Source organism: Anopheles arabiensis, chromosome 2 (genome assembly GCF_016920715.1).
Source record: "Anopheles arabiensis isolate DONGOLA chromosome 2, AaraD3, whole genome shotgun sequence".
Lineage (NCBI taxonomy): Eukaryota > Metazoa > Arthropoda > Insecta > Diptera > Culicidae > Anopheles > Anopheles arabiensis.
In genome coordinates, this window is record NC_053517.1 from 77,532,387 (window position 1) to 77,553,371 (window position 20,985).

A 20,985-nucleotide genomic window follows, 5' to 3' on the forward strand; every position below is an offset into this window, starting at 1 on the left:
TTCCTGTAGGTCAAGTGAAAAAAAAGCATGAAAGGAAATCGACGTAAAATCGTATAAAGAATAAATCCTATCTAAGTATGAATTTGATTTTGAGTTTCAAATGTTTTAAGGTTGTAACGTCTTACTTTAAAATGCAAGACAACAACTCCTTCATTCTAGAAAGCTGATACTTATGGCGGAAATATTGGTTTGATCCGAAGTTGCTTCAACAAAGTCTTCATTTCTGAGTTAGAGAACCCTTTCATGGTTCCAGATTCCTTGCCCTGAATCTTCCCGCAATCTAAGTGGGTTTCAACTACAATTCTTTGTAGAATAATTTCATAGAAACATTTGGAACATTTGTACTCCGAGACCCTAAGAACCTAGTGTTTGAACGCACACTCAGAGTCCCTTCAAAACAAGCCGCCAATCCAAAAAACTCTAGAATTCAATTCCCTTCCAACTCATGTTCAAGCAAAATGCCATGCCATGTAAACAACTCTTACCGAATTGGAACTTTCCACTAGCAAACCGGTAAACAACAGGCAACATGAAGAATCATTCACACGCTTCACATGCTCTCTGCCACGTAGAAATTCAACGAAAACAGCTGCACGATTTTGCTACACTTACTTGTTTACGTGCCGGCGACCGGGCTGCTAACTCCACTTAGAGAATTATGCGTACCGGAACCCCCATCCTCGAGCGAAACCCTAACGAACCATCGTGAATTCTCTCTCACTGTCGACAAAGGGAAGCAGCCTTTACTCTTTACGACGAGGTGAGTCACGTTTTTGCCGAAAATCAAACCCGGGAGGTGTAACAAAAACAAACCCCAATCAATCAGTGGAAAGGGGGCAAAAAAGAAGAAGTAAAATGCGGGCCCCCATGGTCAAACGTTTTGTCTGAGTTGTGCCCCGCAAAACATTGACAATACTTCCTGCTGCGTTGTAAGTTCTCGGGAAGATTCCCCAACCGGAGTACAAGCGTCTGGTCTGAAGAATGCTACAGAAATACTTTGTAGAAGCAAACTAAACTATAAAAAAACCGGAATGAACCATCACGCACATCAAAAGCTCACCGAAAATCGCTCCCCCACCATCCTTTCGCATCCGTTTTTGGCTGACGGGTTTGTGTTCCGTAAACAGCTGATTACGCGTGTACCACGGTACGACCACGTGGAGACTCCGAGGGGGTGACAACATTGTAAACAACAACAACCTACCAACCCCCTTTCTCAGGTCTCCCTTTTCATCCCGCCCGGTGTGCGGTTTCATCCCTTTGGACTACGGTACTAGATGGAACCGGTTTCACGTTCCGTTTCTGAGCGAGTGTTGTAATGCGCGTTGGGTTCTAATGTGTGTCAGTCTATTTTTAAATTTGATACACCTGAGCGGTTGCTTCGAGCAAGATAAGAAGGGGGAGTAGTTTGGTGCTATTTATGTGATTGAGACTGTTGGGTTGTATGGAGCACTGGCGCAAAATTGTTGATGTAGTTTCCATTCTTTGTTTCAGAAATGTTGTATCTTTTTACTAATTTCTGGCTAACGTATATAATCAAAGTGAACTGAAAGACACTCAATAAAACATTTGTATTCAGAAATAGTTTTAGTTCACTCATAATTTTGAACCGGACATCTTGACGGAAGAATACACTGGCTGGGGCATATTATAAGCATGCCGGACTGGTGCCCAGTTTGGCACGAGACGCTGAGAGTCTTTCGAAGTAAAACAAAGCAAAGTTTTTAGAACATCGAGTGCCTACATTGAAGGAAAACTGCAGTAAGAGACTAAATATTAATACTAAATATTTATTATTTACCGAGCCATGTCACAACGACGTGCTCAATCGTGAATAGGCGAATACAAATGCCAGAGAAGCTAAAAGTGTACAGTGCAAAACATAATGAAATTAGAGCCTGCTCAAAAGATCTTCTATTTCCCACCCCCTTGCATATCCAACTCTGCATTCTATGTTACATGCTTGTGTAACTCTTTACACACCCCAAATTGGTTTCATTTTGTTTGTACCGTTCGCTCGTTCCGCTCAGGGTTTATGAGGTGTTAAGTGTCCCTGCATGTCCCACCTTTGGTAAAAGATTGTCGCCTGGGATTTCCTCCTCAAGAAGCCGAAAGGGGAGAGACTGTTCGAGGATCATTTGAACTCGAAACCGATGTTGACGTTTCGTGCACGATCCATCACGATCGAATGCTCGTGAATGTCGAGGACGATGTCCAGTCACTTATAGTTCACCACTATGTTGATTGATTTACATGCGCGGTGTACGTTCTAATCATTAAAATTATGATCCATGTGCCATGCCTTTCTGACCTTGCCCAGCATCATGTGTGTAGTAACGCTTTGTGTGCGTGTGTTAAATTTTGACACTTTATGTGGTCACACAGGTACGCTTGTTACGGTTTACTGCATTGGATAGAATAACAGCGTACGTCTTGAGGTTCTAACAAAGTAATACAAAGTACAAAGTAACAAAGTTCTAAAAAAATACTTCGTCTAAACGTTTAAGAGTGCAAATCTCTCAACAAATAAATTATCAGTGATAAGGTGTTTTCTAAAAATAATTTCTCACGTGTGTGTGTTCTTTACCTGTAGCTTTGCAAGCATTACCCTAGGAACATTCAATTATACGATTAGGTGTAAATGACCATAAAAGGAAAGCAACACCTTCGAGCACAACACCATTTCAAACAGCAAAGTTCTGTAACGTTTGTTATTTAAAAGCGTGTGCAGGCAAAGCATAGCACAGCCAGTGCACACCAACACCCAACAATTCCGTCGACTATCGGTTTAGTTGGTGGTGGCACGATGCACACACGAACGGTGCTTATGTCACCACCTGCACCACGTGAGTAACCCTGACCAAGGTTCTCCGAGCCATCTAATCGATCGCAGCAGTCAGCATCGTAGCAGCAGCAGTGACAACAGGGTGGCCACCTTCGCTCCACCCGTACCCTCTATCCTTGCCTTTCCATTTTGAGCCTTATCGAAACTGCTTAATTCTTCAACTTTTATCAGCACAACAAAATTATAGCTTTAGGGTTCTGACAATCTAGAGGTAGTGGTGACCTACCAATTTATCAACATGCTGGTGCTAAAAAAGCTAGTGCAACCTTGTACACTCGGAAGTGGTGGAGATCGGGCGTATCAACGCATGAAAAGAGCCCGACGCTGTTTTCGTACTTCAGGATTAGTTTGCATTGAATCCACTCGTAAGACGCAAAGCGCGTCTACTAACAAACGCTTCTTCTTCCTCGCCCTAAACACAGGACTCGCCATGACCTGAAACAACACAAAGACGAGATTGTCCTTTCTCTTGGCCAGTAAATATAGACACACATGCAGCGGGTCTGGAGAATGGGAAATTTACAACCCTCCCCAACAATGGCCCGAACGGCGTTGCACTGTCGGCGCCTGGTGTCTGGCGACACCTTAGAGAAAGACCTTAGAGTCCATGGAGGAGAGCTGTCGGTGCAAATGTGCACCGTGTTTGCACCTTTTGATTTACGATGGGCAATAAAATGAGTCACCGCTCCCCATCGTGATCTCGGGTCTTCTCCTTCTCGCGTTGCAATAGTAGAAGAATGATAGTAGACAGGAGCGAAAGGGGCGTTGGGATGGGATGAGCGAGTCGAGTTGGGCCGATTTGCCATTGGAGATCTATGTCAGGGTGCATCGTGCAGGACACATCCCTTTCTTTTCTCGCGCGGGGTGTGAAAAAGCGTGCAACGAGCGTTGTCACTCCACACCACAGAAAGGGGAGAAGCGACGTGGGCCATACTGCACTGCATGTGAAGGATTCGGGTCTCTAACATCTACGTGTAACACGTGCATTTGCCGACCGGGCACACTGACCGTGACATTGGCCGAGTGAGATCAGATTAAATGGAAAAATGGATGGAAAACCCACACGCGGCCCAGACTCGACGACCGCGGCCAACACCTGTCAGAAGTAATTAGTGTCGACTTTGTTCGATGTCAGAATCGCATGAGAAGCCGCGTGGGGGGACGCCAAGTGGCCTGAGAAATTGTTGACAATGAGAAACCGGAGAACAACCTTTCTTATTCTACTAGAGTGTCTGTTCTCACACAGCCGCACATAGCCCAGCCTGTCCGTTCAATGTTGGAGTTAGTTTTCGCTTTGAAGTCAATTTCTACCTCAGATCCTGGGCTATTGAGATTCTAGTCCACAGCAACTGGTTTCTCCGATCTTCCAATCCACCAGCCACCTGAACTCATCATGGCTTGCAAATCCTTCATCTCATCTTCAGACACCAACTTCGAAGCTAACTTCCTGCTTCCATCAACACGCTTAGTCGGACGGAAGTTCAAGGGCAAACGATGCGAATGAACGATTTATGCTAAAAAGTACCATCGCTCTCCGCCACTCCGCAGTCAGCTGGAGGACGGTTCTTCCCCAGAACAAACCTCTTCCCACACCTCGGCTGGCTGTACAGTTACCGTTTGCCGGACGTTAAACTCGTCACTTGCCGACAACTTATTGGTGGTTTAGCTTTGCCTGGGCTCTCGCGGGGCCGTGTTTGCGGCCGATGGAATTCTCTCCAGTGGCAATGAGCAACGTTCCAGCCAAGTATTGTCCAGCCAGAGAGATGGTTGTGGGCTCTCTACTAATCGCTTCCGCACATAGCATGGATTGCATGACAGCATCGCATCATGCCGACTACTCCGCGCCGGCACTCTATCGCTATCTCTATCGCCGTTCGTCTATCGCGGTCGCTTTGGCGTCTGCGGTAGAAGCTGCACGAGGTGCACGATCGTCGGAACTGACCAGTTTACTGATCGCTCGCACTTCTAGCTTACCTTGAACTTCTTAGACGGCGCTGCTAAGCCGGCGGCGGATGGGATGTTGGGTTGAGCGGTGTTACGCTTTTAGAATTTCTGGCAACTTCCATGTACTGTTGTGACATCTGTTCTAAGCAGTTGGACTGATTGGAGATAAGTGTGGGAAACATGTGTTACTTAGTTTCGGTGATCATTGATTTCGGGGCTTAGGTGCCGGCTGATTGATTGTGGGATCGAGAACGAACCGAAGTTAAACCCGTGTTTTAGTGTTTTTGATCAAAGTAATAGAGTAGAAATGGAGTTCTTGTCCGTAGAGCAGTGAAATTCCAGTGACTTTAATGTTCAAGGTGAATATGCTTTTTTGTATTATTTGTTAAAACAAGTATTAGAATACGATGCCTTAACAGCTGCTACGTCTCAGGCAAAGAATGATTCATAACACCGAGCAATGATTGTGTAATGACATAACTAAAAAAAATCTGTTTGATTGTTTTATTTGTTATACGAATGATTACAAAATAATTTTCGTTTCTTTTGGTCTGATTTCTGGATCCGTTATGGCTAACCTTATGGTATGGTTATAGTCCCATTCTTTAAAAAAATGTATATTTGTTATCCTTACATTAATTCGGCTCTTACATCTCGAACGCGATCAAACATCGTAGATGATATTTTTTTCAACATCTTCATAAACAATGTTTTATCCTTTTGGTTATGTCAAATTTTTGCCTCGTGATAATAACTGCTTTCCATTAACTATGGATACACTCGATAATTGTCATAACAAGGCAAACATAACATTCATTGCGCATCTGTAACGAATAACATGGATGTATGCTAGAGCAAGAGCTGATTTTTTGCATCTTATATGAGGCTATACTCCTTCAGTACGCCATTCACCCTCTTCCACTTTTGTCAGTTGTAGCTCATCGGATTTCTATTTCCCCTTCCGATGGATTGTTCTATTCTTCATTTGACGATTATGTGCCTTTTCCCTGTATTTATTTTAATTATTTACTACTCTTTTCTTTATCCTACGTTTTTGTCTTTAATCCAAAGTGGCTAGATAGACTACAGGTGGGTTCTTAGCTCTGATTTTGGTAACCATGATGGATGGAGATTTCTATGGAGATTGGTACATAGGGAGTTATGGTTGGTAAGGACTTTGTATGAGTTGATAAGTAACTTTGGACTCCCTAGCTGTCAAATGAAGATTTGTCAAAGTACATAGGACGGACCGACTGTAGTAATTTACGGACCTTGCTTTAGTCAGTAACTTTCAATGAACTTTAGATTGCAAATTGAAAATAAATATCCAATTATGAATCAACAAATAAATCTGGGTTCATCGGTCCTCGCATAGCTACATAGAATAATTTCGCCTGCCATTGCCAAAGTGCAGTAAAAGGCCTTTTTAATGTTTAATGTCACTTTCTAATCTGTGTCTGATTTTACGCGCACTAGGAAGTAGCCTGCATTGCTTCCCTGTCTTATATTGTCAAGGATCTCAAATATAAATATGGCACAAGGTTAGGCCACCCCTGATCGAGCTTCCCTCTTGGCCCAATCCTAACAGCGAGAGAACTACAGAACTCAACTGTGTGCAAGACCTCCCAGCTTGTATACCACTCACTTAACCATACAGTGTTGCTGAATGAGCGATAGGAAAGAGAGGCTCAAGATAGGTGCAAGTGCAAGTGCAAGGTGCTTCAAAATTATTTATTTATGTCACTAATGCTGTCATCAAATGGCAATTATCGTCACCCACCCACCAGCCGCCTGTCGTGTTTCGCCGGTGGTGCGCTCCGATTCCTCTCCGACGACGATGATCGTTGGCGTTGCATCTCATTTGCTTGCGCACCGAAGTGGGCCAACTCTGCAAATCGGAATTCAACGAAGAACTACGCGTAACGTACCCGAACGAAATGCTAAGGCTGGCAAATATTTACACTTATGCGTTTGTACTACGGCACGTTCTAACCTCACACATCACGCGAACGCATTGTACGGTGACAACGTCGGGCGGCACTCACTTCCCACCGCGCTGCATCTTGGCACGATATGTAAATAAATCATCATTCCCACCAGCCTACGATCGGAGCGTACGAGATCGGTGGGCCGACGGCGACGACAGCGGGTGCTCATCGCGGCCACAATCGATTTGCGAACTAATTCGAGCGTAAACGATAAATGATGTTGCACCGGGCGAAGGTTTACGGCGATCGATGATGATGATGATGAAGCGATCGTGAAGAGAAGAGACCACCCCCGGAGCAGAACTTAATATGGGACAATCCCCCGGCCGAGGAACTCTCCGGCTCCCCCTGACAGCTGTCACTTGAGCGTTTGGGAATGGCGTGTAGTGAAGTAGTACACACACGAGACAGTCACACATCCCGCCACAAAGAACGTAACTTTGTGAGCGGATAGCCTCGACGAAACAACATCTGCTTGCAACCGGCGTCTATGTGTGCATGTTCTTCCGATCTGATGCGATTTACCATGGTCATTTGTTGCTGCTTGCGTTTAAGATCTAGATGGTACCACGTTGCTCGTATGAGTGATAGACGCTTGCTGCGCTCTGTCTGATTGTCTACTATAAATAAACACTTTCACCTCACTTTTCTTCGCAGTGTTTGTCTCGTGTCGGTTTATTCGCACACCTCTCCCTTCTCGACTTCCTCGAAGGACTCGAATGCGGTCAAGTGTAACGGCGGCATGGCAGTTGCAACCTCTCTCCCACTGAACGACATAATGAATATGTCAAATGGGCGCCCTTACGCACACCGTGTGCATCACCACCTTCCAACCCAACGGCACGCAGATAAAGCTGGGCGCACGCAATGTGCACGCCGCAAATTCCGGCTGTCCTCGCAGCTCGGTGGCAATGGATAGATTTATTCACGATTCGAATCGAGTCACTGCTGCGGTAATCATCGCGAGAATGTGAACCGCCATCTCCCGCTCTCTGACCCTTTTCTCCCCTTCACAGACTCTCATCAGACAAGTTATACAACCGAATGGGGTATGTGACATTGGCTTAAAGGCTTTTCCTGGAGTTGTCCCCACGCACAGCACGCACATACACACATGCACAAAAAACGGAACCGATGGAGTCAGCGAAGTTGCGAACGTTCTTAGAATACCGTGGCGAATTATTCTTCCCACAGCGATTACCATTACCTCACCGTTGTCTCTCGCAAACGGTTAGCCCGGAAGTAAACGCCGAGTCCTTCCCGGGGCCACCGTCAAAACGGGGTCAGTCGATTAGGTGGCAGCCAACGGGCACGGTGCGTTTCGCTATCGGAAGTGATGCATTTGACAGCTGGTGGTGGTGGGCCACCGTGTCGCACGTGATCACCATTCATTTTTTTCCTTTATTTTTCATCCCTTACCACCTCACTGTGGTAAGTACATCACATCTCCCTCTCTCGGGGATTGCCGAACGTTTGAGCTTGAACTTGGCACATGCGTGCGTGACTGGCGTACGAGCTTAATGGTGGTTAGACGTGCAAACGTTCAAGCATTAACCTTTACTGTGTTGCGCTGATTGGAAGCGAGCAAAACAAAAAAACACACTCAGCGGCAGTTCATCCAGCACGGAATGACAACACTAGGAGAGGGTGCGATGTACGAGCTCTGAATTTAAATGCTAATGCCCGTTTTAGAATGTTTGGTGAGTGAATGCGAATTAGCCTGGTATGGGGGAGATAATCCTGCCTGTTAAAAACTGTGTCAAATCAACAAAGATCGAAGGTTTAAGCGTCTTATGGGGTGATGTTTGCTGTGCTATTCTCGCGAAGGTTGGCAATTGCCCAGTGTGTTTTTCATTCAGGTGATCAACATAATCGAGAATACATAAGCATGTTCCTATGCAATACTGGAATGAACGTTGACTGAGTCTGGAGGCAGTGGCTTGGATATTCCATACTTCCAACGATACATTACGCCATTGAACGCAGTTCTTTCACGTAACGAGTTGTCGAATAATCAAGATTGATACAACATGACCTTCTCTCTTGATAGAATTACATCCGATGGATTGTAGGACAGATGTAGCGTTTTGAAAATCCTCTAGAATTTTTATGAATTCAATCTTGAGATTAGTTTTGTGTGTTAACAAGCTGTAACTTTATATGAAAAGCGTGTTTTTAGGGTAAAAATGAATAGTCTTCTTAATCTGAAATAATTTAAAATCTTCGTTTCTTTAAACGTATGACACATTGTGGGAATAAGTGAAACAATTAAATAATCTATTGTTTCTAGGCTACAAACATATACTTTTGGATTAGATTCGAACCATTTTGTTCCTGTTTGTTAGTAATTAAAATTTTATAAAAATCCTATTTTCCTCTCAATCAATCCTATTTTTCGTAGAATTGTTGTTGTGTTGTAATTTATTGAAAATTGGCAACAAAACCTAGTTCTTCTAACGCAAAAATTAGACATAAAAGCTTGCAAGAGGAATATTAGGAATGAAAGTTGCGATTAACTTCGAAGATGTTTTTCGTTTTGGAATTCTCGGAAGAAACTGTGCAACAACTAAATTTTAGGATATGTTTCAAACTAAATGTGCTCTTGCATGCATACCTGCATAGCGCATTCGTTTGATGCAATGTTCGCCGGTATCAAGCACTTAACACAAGATCAAATGCCAAGGATAGTATCGGCGTAAAGTACAATCGAAAAAAACACTCCCGGGCGAAGAGTTGTCCGGCTTGGTCGAGCCGAAATTGAATACAGCTTGCCGTTCGCAAAGAATCAGCAACAAGTGAAAAGAAGTTTGCTGGCTGCTACTTGAAGGTTCTGGTAGATTCCTTTCGATTATTTTTCCACTTGAACGTACATTCTTGAAAGAAATCTGTTTTACTTCTACTTTTCTCTTGTCATGCACTGGATTGTTTCTTAACCCACCACACTTTGCTGCTGTCGGTCATCGAAAGACCGGTCGGGTTCATGATCATTGGCGGCTTCTTGCGTGCGAACGTGTGCGTACTATTAATTTCGTTCGCTAGCTTCACCATCCCTTTAGCTTCGTGACCAGAAAACCTTTACCGCATCCATCCATCTACACTGCACCGGGGAAGGGTCGACCCGTAACGAGAGGCAAGCCCGTTGCGAGACAAAGAGGAGCTACGAGGATTTCAACTCTAGTCTCTAGTTCTCTATTTATTCTCTGAACGTGATCACTCTCCTCCATGCGTCCTGCTGCTGCCCAAGCCAGACGGATACTTCATAGAGGGAGGGTGCTCTATAAGGAGTTATCGAAGGTCAGTGTGTCAATTCACTTGACTTGGTATCCGTATCCGTTGCGGTTTGTTGTTCGGTTAGTTCAAGTTGCCGACACAGCTCCACGTCTGCGCCACAGTGCGCTTGAAACGTGCGCTGTGTTACGTGTGCGGATTGTCAGATCCTTAAACTCCTCCGGGAAATGTACGACACAGTACAAATTGGTAGCGGTCGGTTCGAGGACATGCCTCACTGCAGTACCAGTTTGACTGGATTCGCGTTTGCGATCGCTTATGGTCGTATGGTTTCTCCTCCAGTGACCTAAAGGATTCGATTGAAGAGCCACCAAACTTCCCCCCAGAGATATGTGATCGTATGGTGGAGACGCTTATGTAAAACAACTACAATGGTTCGCTTCACAACGCCACCACGAATTACCTGCTTCGCTCACTCTCCTTTGATTCTCTCTCTCTCTTTCACCTGTCTCTTCCCTTCCTTTGGGTTCGCTCTCGAAGACAAGCGTAGAGCCCTACAAAAAAAGTCCCCTTCCAGTTTCTGACTACGCCGTGTGTTGTGACACTGAAAGCAATCACATCACCCAGCTGACCCTGGAAAGTTCAGTGAGCCTTTTTGGAAGGAACTGCTTAGTAGATGCGGCTTGCTGTTGGGCAGCATGTTTTGGCGAGAACAAGAGGATTTGCGTCGGCAAACTCTGACCTTCTGTAGCTGCTGCTGAGGGGCTTTTGGTGGGGATCGGTAAATGAGGAAGAGTTTTTTCTAGCTATGAAGATGATCAAACTACAACCATAAACGGTGGTAATGCATGTATATGCTATGCCGTTGAAACACCTGACCGCGTGTGTGTGAGTTTGCAAAAGCACCAAATAAAGATCATGAAACCATTAATTAGGTTGACCGCTAACCAACAATTCTACCACCAAATCGCAATTACTTCCGTTCAGCCGCCAAACGGTACGTAGCAATTTACTCTTTAGAGGTGTAAATTTCCGCTCGTCGGGAGTCAAGCAGCGATGTCATACGAGCGTTGACTTTGGGCGGGGTTTGACATTGGATAATTGGTCGAGTGAAGTAAATATCAAAATTTCAATATGTTTCAAACAAAATACAATGATGGTGGAAAATGAATGAGAAATTTCCAAATTAGTAGTCTGAAAACAAAAATCGTTACTGGGAGGTTTTAAGTATTTTTGAAGTCACCAAGATCTATATCTTACAAAATAAGCCAAAAGAGTCTTTATTTATAGTAACGAAATAAATTAATGACTACCCCGTAGTACAGTAGACAAGTCGTACGACCAAATCCCTCTGCCTGTTCTCATGGTTGATAAGTCTGATTTACCTGTAAAATATTGAACTCCTTGAACTGTTGATGCTTGAAACACCATGACTGTTTTGTAACAACACAAAAAACTACACTCACGCAATGAAGGACACTAAAATCTGCGATTATTCGTTGTTATTGAAAAGGTCTTCAAACTACTCAACTATATTTTGAACAAAAACGAAAAACAATCTTCACATAGTCACATAGGAATAAATCCAAATAACCCATTAGAAACTAAGTCCAGGATTGGTTGATGTCAAATAAGAGGGTAAAATGGATAAAAAATATTAGAAATAAAACAAAAACTTAAAACATGAGTTGATTGAATTCTAAAATATTTGGGGAAATATATGCATAAATGCACAAAATAATTAGTTGCGTTAGTATTTAACATAAAATTAAACCTTTCTGCAGACTCTAGCTTTATGTAATCGTTTAGCTATGGTGTGAATTAACCGGCGTTTAATTTTATGTTAATTTCGAATAGAACGCGGAATTCTCTAAAAACGTAAAATGTTTACCTTGATTTAAAAATACAAAACTTTTTTGTACAAACTTTTTCAAAATAATATGTAACACAAATTTGACACATTCACCATCAAACATGTAAATACGATGAACATGTGAAAAATCTCACAAACAGTGCCCCCGGTATACGCATCGGTCCCTCAGAGCATCGTCCATACAGCCCATACTCAAACACAACAATATGCAAAGTGATCTGTCATTTTGGGGTAACCCGTAGCCGATAAAAAAAATCGGATAAAATTTTAACAAAATGAAACAATATCGTTGCTAGGTGGTTTACGCCGACACCCAGCACCCTCCTGATCCAGTTAACGTGGTCCGGTTGACTTTGACCTTATGTTTGGCAGAAAGTGAATGGTTTCTGATTGGGGAATTGTTGGTGTCGCTGGTTTGTGGTAGGGGCGTTTTTGCGGTACATTATGCCGTGAAATGGGACACGTGATTACTCTGCCCGGCTGTATACGAAACGTGTCAAATCAATTTCTAGGTCACAGGCGGTTCTGTTTGCTTACTTCCAATGGATTAAATCGAAGTAATAATTGTTATAAACCATCATAGTTACTAAGTGCCACATAAGAAACCATGAAGATGATTGGTATTAAATAAATTATTGCAAAAACAAATTTTGATCTGTATTTTAGAATTTTATAAAATGTATATATTTTGGTCTGAGAGCTTGCTTTAAATTTTAAAGCCTTATATATCATTAAGTTCTTCCAATTCCTATCTCTTCTGAAGTGCTTCTTGCCTTTATTGATTTTACATGCATATTATCACACACAAGCTCCATTACAAAACAATTGTGGAAAATTGCGTCATCTGTTCTTGGATCGTTTTGCTAATGTTTTTAGTTAATGAGGGTAAATTGGATGAAAAACAATACCTACCATAGTCTGCCTGGTTTAAGGAAACGAATTCGATACCATTTCTTTCCCGTTTAGCAGGAACACAGCTATCGCTTACATTCCTTTTCCAGCTTTTCCGATATTACACTATGAAAGCACCTTCAAAAGGTATTACATACCGCGGGAAGGACTCAGAGTGCAAGCAGGCGACACAACAAAACAAAAACATTTACCAACGCACATTAGCTGGTCGAAAAATAATGTACGTGGCTGCGTATACGGTGTGCGTCACACTTTACCAATGGTGTATTGGCGAGGTTGCATCATACGTCAAGAGTGTGTTACCTTCGTTAGCTAATTTAGTTACCGCGCAAAGAATGTCGGTGCAGTGGAAGCGATACCGGCTTTCCGATAACCATTTTTTTTGCAATCGTTGAATGACCTGGAATTGGATGTCTGTAAAATTGAAGGATGAATATGTGTTACAGAACAACACAGGTCACTGCTAAAGAAATAGGAAAAAATATTAAAATTATTCGTTTTTACTTTCTTCTTTTGTAACAAAAAGCAGAAATAGTTGGTTTAATATTTTCCTACAGATTACAGCAATAAAACCCTGAAATCAGAATAAAATAACAACCAAAGGCAGAGTTACGTAGTGACTCCCGTGTCTTTAGCTACTAAATCATTCCTTCCTGATTGCAAATTTCAATCCATACGACGAGCCGCCACACACACCCCATCCGGCACAATTCGTCATCCTCGCGGCAAAACCCACATACCTACAGACCTACTACCGTTGGCTCAGACAACCCTGCTGGCTAGTCAATGTCACCGACACGACACTAAACCCTGTTCCGTACCGTTTAAGGAAGTACAACGGGTTGCGTCGTTAGCAGCATGCGTTAGAGATCCCTCTCCCCACTCTGAAGAGATCTTCAAATGGAACAAAAAAGGAGGCAAGACAAAATGCTTGTAAGCATTTAAATGATGCGCAAAGTAAGGGCGCTTCGCGTACATGTTGTGATCGATCGCCGGTACTAATCGAGAAGCTGCTTTGCCGCCACCGTCATCCTCGTCGTCTGCAGGACGATGGGGCGGGATGGCGCACGCCAGCGCTGGTTAATTTATGTAATCGACGGCGCGACCTTTTCCTTCACTTCCTAAGGTTCCGCAAAAGGTGCCGCAAGCGTGCGAGCGGTTTAGCTTCCGGTAACGCTTGGTACGGCGTTGGAAGCTGCTGGCCCTTTGCTTAACCAACGCTGGACTCCCTTCGCGCGCGTTAGCGATTCGGGGAAATATTTAAATTAACTTGCGGCGAGAGGCTCGGTTTTTGTTTTTTTTTTTTGGAGGGTGCGCTACAATGTTGTGTATGTTTGTAGGTCACATGACTCATTTATCTCGTTGCCGACACCTGCCGCTAATTAGCTGCGGCAAGCATATGTTACCAATTATTGGCCGTTGTTGTTATTTTTTGTCAAACTCTGTTCTAAAGATTGTTTTTCATTTCCTCCAAAAAGGAAACGGACACCGGGCAAGCATAATTTCATGGTTGCCAATACTGCCAGGTCCGATCCGATTGTGCTCGATTGATCGCTATCGGAATCGGGTGGTATCTCGGATGCTGTGGTGCTAAATGGCACAAAAATCGAGTAAATCGAGCCCACAACCCACAGCGTAAATTCGAGCCGAAGGGAACGGATATTCGAATGTTGCCTTTCGTCCGTGCCCGCGGGCAAGGTTAACGACCAGCCGCGGATCGAACGGCGGGGACGGCCTGTCCGAGCCCCACGGGAAGCCCATTTTCGGAAGCGAAGCGAACCCAATACCTTTCGCTATCCAAAAACCTGGTGGCCCTCGAAAAAGCGGCCCAATCGAAACGTGCGAAGAAGGAAGGAAGCTGTTCGGAAGTGATCGTGCGTTCCTCTGTACGATATAGCGCACGGTTTTGCTTCCCTTTGGGCATTTCTTCTACAAAAGAATACATCACGTTGCACATCGACGTCGTCCTATGTGCAGTCGGGGGGCGGTCTGTCCTTTCCTTCGGTCTGGCTGATCATCCAAATGGGGTGACGGTGGTGCTGGTGCAATAAAAACGGAATCTGTGTTCGTATGCAAATCTCATTGCCACCCGGCGTACATCGGGTGTGCAAAATGTCTTGGTCATGGTCACAGGTTTAATGGGTGGGAAATGCGTCACGGACGGGTTGACATTATTACAATAATAAACATTTAGTGATGGACAAAAATTGGCACATTTCTGGAATAGACTCCGATCCAACTTCGAACATTTTGCAACCGGCTCGGGAAGGTAGGTCCGACCAGCATTCTCCGGAGCCTTCCGGAATAGTCCAGAGCCGTCTGCAGTCGAAGTCGTCATACAAAGACCTTTTTAATGAATTACACGTGCAAAGCAAAAAGACGACTCCCTGTGACTCCGACTCTGACTGACTTCATCTCCGGGCAGATCTAGTGGTGTCGATTTTGCCGGAGTTGGAATCGGACAAACAATAACCGGAGTCGGATCGGAGTCGCGGGTAGAGCACTCCAGAGAGCACATCACTATACACGTCCGCTCCAAGGTTGGCGTCGCATGTTTCCGGGCAAATGGTAGATGCTTCTCAGCCTATTCATTTTTAAAACACTCATCTTTTTTGGCGTTAAATTTAACTAGAAATTATTTTTATTGATTTGTTCTCTTCACAAAAAATCTTAAATAACTGATCCTCGCCTCCCCATCAATCTTCAACAGCCACGCGATTTAATTATCTGCTTTGAACCATCCCAAAAATGGCCAACGCAGTGCCGTTGCGCTCTTCAACGGTTGCCCTTATCGTGCGCAAGAAATCAAACTCCGCACAACTCAATTACCGTGCCAGTCGCAGCAGGCGCGCGAGGTCTCGTGAGCCGCATTTCACACGTGTGCCCTCTTCCGTCGAGTGGGTGTCCCTCCCGCCTTTGTGCGCGATCACGTATCGCTTTCCATATTTGCATGGGAGCTGAGACAAACCTTCCTTACCGTGTAACCTACTCAGCGGAGGCATGCGTCTTTGTTGACGCTCTTGTCTAGAAGTGTGCTTGTAGACAACAAACCCGCAGTCAGACGTTGACGACGTCGGAGATCAAACCTCCCTCCCATCCCCTGTTGAAATGTTTCCAATTTTGAAGGTTTTACCTACACTACAGGCAGATTACTGGGATAAAGTTAAAAGTGCTTCCAGTGATCCACGCCAGCATACCAGCACCACTCCCCCAGGCAAAGGGAGATCGAGTATCAACTTATGGCCAGCATCGACAGAGGTTGACATCATGTGCGCTAAAGTAGTCACTTCTCCGAGTTGGCAGCAGCAGTAGCTGACAGCGCTCGGCGGCGGTAATGCGAGAACGCGATTGCCCAACGAGACGATGGGTTTTGCGGCAGTTCGGGAAGCATGATGCCTTTGTGGTTCAAGGTTTTCGGCTCCACCGATGCTGTGTCGGAGAATGAACCCGAACCCGCTCGTCCGTGGACGAAACACAACGCTGGGCTGTTCACTGTGCAAACTCTTGGATGGACGGAATTTCATCGCACGGGGGGAGCATTCCAATTTCTTCTTCCATCACTATTTCCACCGGCGAACGGCGCGAAGGTGGTGGTGCAGTTCTGCGGCCGATCATCGGAGGAAAGCAATTAAGCCGCGGTTTTCAGCGAGAAAACCGGCAAATTCACGCGAACCACACGGGTTCGCTATCTCCCGCTATGGTGGCGTGTGTGTAGTGGTCGAGGTTTTTTTCGGTGCGTCCCCCATATACTTCATGGTCATGCATCGCCGACCAAGTGGGCGATCAACTGCACCGGGGGTTTGGGTTGGAAGACCGGGTTTTCTTTTCCAAACCTTTTGCTCCAAAGGTTTGCTTTCTGCTGAATTGGTTTAATTTGGGAAGGATTATTGAACTGTCCGTGCGCAACTGGCAGTGCAGGAAAGGCGTGGGGAAACTGCTTCTACTGTAGGTGATTTTCATCTATAATTTATATTAGGGTTTAATTAGATGGTTTGTTTAGCTCTTTGTTATCACTTTTTTACTATTTCTTTGTTCAATTTGTGAACATTGACTCATATTTTTGTTTTTGTTTTGTATTTACCGGAAAAAAATAGAGTTTGCTTGATTCTTATAATATCACTTAGTTCTACAATTAGAATAAAGATAAATAATCGATGGAATGAAAAGAATTCTACCTCTTTTAAATTTCGCTCACACTCATTTTGACTTTAAACATTTAATTGTCGAAATTATACTAGTTTATTAGGCCCGGTTACAGGGCTATGCAATACAATTATGGGGATATTTAATAACAACACAACGCACGTTTTTTGTTAATCAACACAACTCCCAGGGTGCTTCTGAAATACAAAAGATGCATAAAGACAGATAGACGCGTTTCAGAAACTTCAACATAATCCGTACTGGTCTTAAAAATTCCAGGTCTTAGAGTTATAAACCTACACAGGTCCTGCAAATGATCCTGACACCATACCACTCCTGAAATTAATTCTTACTCCATTCTCAATCCTGCCACCATACCAATACTGAACCGATGTAACTGAACACATACCAGTCCTGGAACTGAAACCATTCTGGTTCTGGAATTGATTCCGTTTGCATATCGGTTTAGTAAATGATTTCGAAAGCGTACCAATCCAGTAACAGATCCAGACTACATTCCTATCTTGGAACTGTCCTCAAAACCATGCACCTTGAACCTGCGTCCTTTTCCGTGGAGAGTTACCTATTATCACCCGAAACATTGAACAATAACCATTACTTTAACCAATTAACTTTAATATGAATTATTTCGTCAGTCGAGTTAACATAACATCGATCGTAAAATGGTGCTGAGGGCGAATATTATCTGCCTGTCAGCATTTGTCAAACAGCCAGCGTATGAAACTAATTAGTTTGTTAATTGTGTCCGGTAGAGTTTTCAAAATCAAATCATTGCGCCAAGGCAGCAGCAAGAATAATCATGTAAAATTGTGCAAATAAGAACTGTGTTTTTTAATTCATGATGTAATTTATCATACACATCATCCTTGAAACGTAGCCAAATATACTATTCCTTTTCGTGACGAAACATGTTCCCCCCACTGGCGTTTTGGAAAACCCCAACAACAAAACCATTCAACAATCCCCCTCACCAATGGGACGGAACACTTCAAAATCCCAACATTAACAAAAAAGAAAAAAAACACATTCAGCCCAAAACAACCCAAATCGTTAAATCCGCAATCGCCCAACACAGATCGCACGGTTATTCAATGACACGCCGAAATCATTGACCTTCTACCATTCCGACAATATCATGGCAACGACAATACAGCAAAAAAAACAGAAAAAGAAGTGTTGGGCAAATAATATGCCCGTCTGACCTGGCAAACCTTCGCAGGGCAGCAACACGCTTTATGCCGTCTGCCAAACACCTTTCTAATCGCAAATCTATTAAACAATTCCACTAAGCCAACCTCGCGTGTACCGGCAACATGCAACTATGCGTCATAAATCTTGCGTTGACAATCGGAGTATGTGTCTTCTGCACGTTCATACGATTGCTCCATGCCGATGCTTTGCCCTGCCGAGTGATCTTGCGCTATTCTTAATCTCCCGTAGCTGATCACCACGTCTAAGCTCAAGGCGTTAGCGGGAGAAGATCGCACACGATGTAACACGCGCGGAATTCCTTTCGCCCGAGTTCCACTTACTTTCTGGTGATGACGTGCAAAACTCGCGATTGAAGACGTTTTTTTTTTGTAAAGATTAACTCGACCAGATGTCACCAGACGAGCTGAGCTCCCCTACCACACAAAGCCACCTACTGAACAACAGCCCGTTTAATCTTCTAACACTGTTGGCCCCCAGGCCTCAATCACCTTGACCGCTGCTGTGGAATCACATCTGAAATGGGTACCGAAATTTGCCCGATTTGCCACTACTGACCCCCATTTCAACGTTGCAAAAACACCCTTCCACCCATCTCGATCTCGCCACCCATCCAACATCACTAACAACGTCAGCCCTCCACATAAACGATGAAGCTGTTGCTGATGAAGACACTCATCTTTCGGAAATAACATTTACCAACGAAAATCCCCGTCAAACGCGGTTCCATGCTGCATGGGCAATGCTGTCGCTCTTTCTTTCACTCGGTGGGAAGTCCATCCCTCCCTCTCTTTCTATATGCTCCACGCAACTAAACGGCGTGGGGCGGCATCAGCTCGCACTTGGGTGATCGTGCGCAAGCTTGATGTTGCTTTTTTTGCTTACTTCTCTCTCTCTCTCTCTCTCCCTTGTATTTGGCCAACCAACTGACCATGAGGATCAATGACATCGGGTTTAAGAGCCGCTGCTACGCGTTGGACGAATGTTTACATTTTTTGAACGATGTTTTATTTATATTTTGTCCCTCTTCTTCCTGTCCTATCAGCAGCATCATTTGCATAGAGGCGAAGCGGAAGATGAGATTTGGGATGGGGTGCGACGATGGGGGCGACCCGACACGTGAGGTGTGTGCAAACATTATGGGATACGTGTTTGACAAAATGCGTTATTAAACATATTGTCGTCGACGGTAATAATGTCTTATAAAGTTATGATTTTACATGCAATTTATTCTTTTATTGGAAATTTCATTTATTAGTTCAATTACTGTTGCTATCTTTAATTAAACTGATCGTATTGTTAGAAACACGTATTTTGCCATTTTTACCCCATTTAAATTACTTATTTAACCATCATCAGTCCTTTAAATGAACGTATTCAAGCTTCAAGTGTTAACACATAATGTATACCTTATTTGGACAGCAAAAGCGTGTTACTTTCTTTTTTTTGTAATTCCTCCCCACCCATGATAAGCAATCGCAACAACAAAGGCCGCACTTAATGCTTCCCATTAATGTCAGGTCCGTATTGTTCCCTGAGTCCGTCGCTTCCTTCGACGATCGGCGCACCCATACTTCGCGATGCGTCAAGGTCACCTGGGAAGCTAACCTTGAAACTTTCAACCGATCGCTCTCGGAAGAGACAATTATGTTGCCAACGACAGCGGTCGCCACTCTTCTTTCCAGCTTCCGAGCGAGTGAGTGTGTGAAGCCGCGCAAGGAAAACTGGGCCGGCACAATGCTATTCCTCGGACGGCGGTGGCAACTGTTAGCAAATGTTTCTGAATCCCCCTGACCCTGAAACCGAGCATGCAACCCAACACTGGACTGGAAATGGGGAAAAAACGAAGCTTTGCGGAAGACTTTCAACAGACGACAATGAAGAACCGACGACGTAGAACATAAGGCAGGTTTCCGCCCCGCACTATGCTGCGACACCACAAGCAGCTCAACCACTGAGCTCGTCCTCCAACACTGCCAACCACTCATTCGGTGTCTGCGCCCCGATCCTCTTCTATGTAACGACCGGGAATGGTTGCACCGGTTGCCTTAAAAGGGAACTGGTGCGGAAATAGCATTGCATCATGCTTCGATTTCGAAGGCGAAACTGATTACTACCTCCCAGGCCCCGAACGGGCAGCTTATGTATATATGCTAGCATTTCCACCTCCCATGCAACCCTATCGCGCGCACTTACTTTGTGTGAGTGTGTTTATGTCTTTCTTTGCTTTCACGTTTCCTTGGTGCGGTTTATTCTGAACGCTTCCTCACTGGGGAGCAGGGAAGCAACCGTGCGAGGAAAAAATCGTCCCTCTTTCTCTCTCCCTGCGGAGCTATGCACTCTCGCTTATGTTTTGGCCACGTCCAAGTCTCGGCATCTTCCCCCGTTGCTCCTATCAAGTGCTCTTGGGTGAACGAAACACAAACGATCATATCGCTCCACATGTAGATTGGTGCCGAATGCAGCCGGGGGAATGAAAACTGGAATCATGTGTACATAATCTCTTCCACGCCTAGCTGATCACCTTGACTGAGCCTTCTCGTCGTACACTTGAACTCCGCTGCGGCGCTCTCCCCGATTCTCCCCCGGTCGCATTCAAAGCCGATCGAACCTCTTTGCTTCCTTTCTCAAAGAGGAAAAAAAGCCAAACATGAGGGGGCTGATGATTAACTAACGCATGTGGGTTGAATGTAAGCTTCCAATACTAAAGACAACTAAATTAGACACCACATTCGAGGCGAGAAAAGGGTAAGAGTGTGATTCAGCCAATCGATGGAAGATTAATAATAAAATCATGAAACTCCGAAATAGAATTGAAAGCT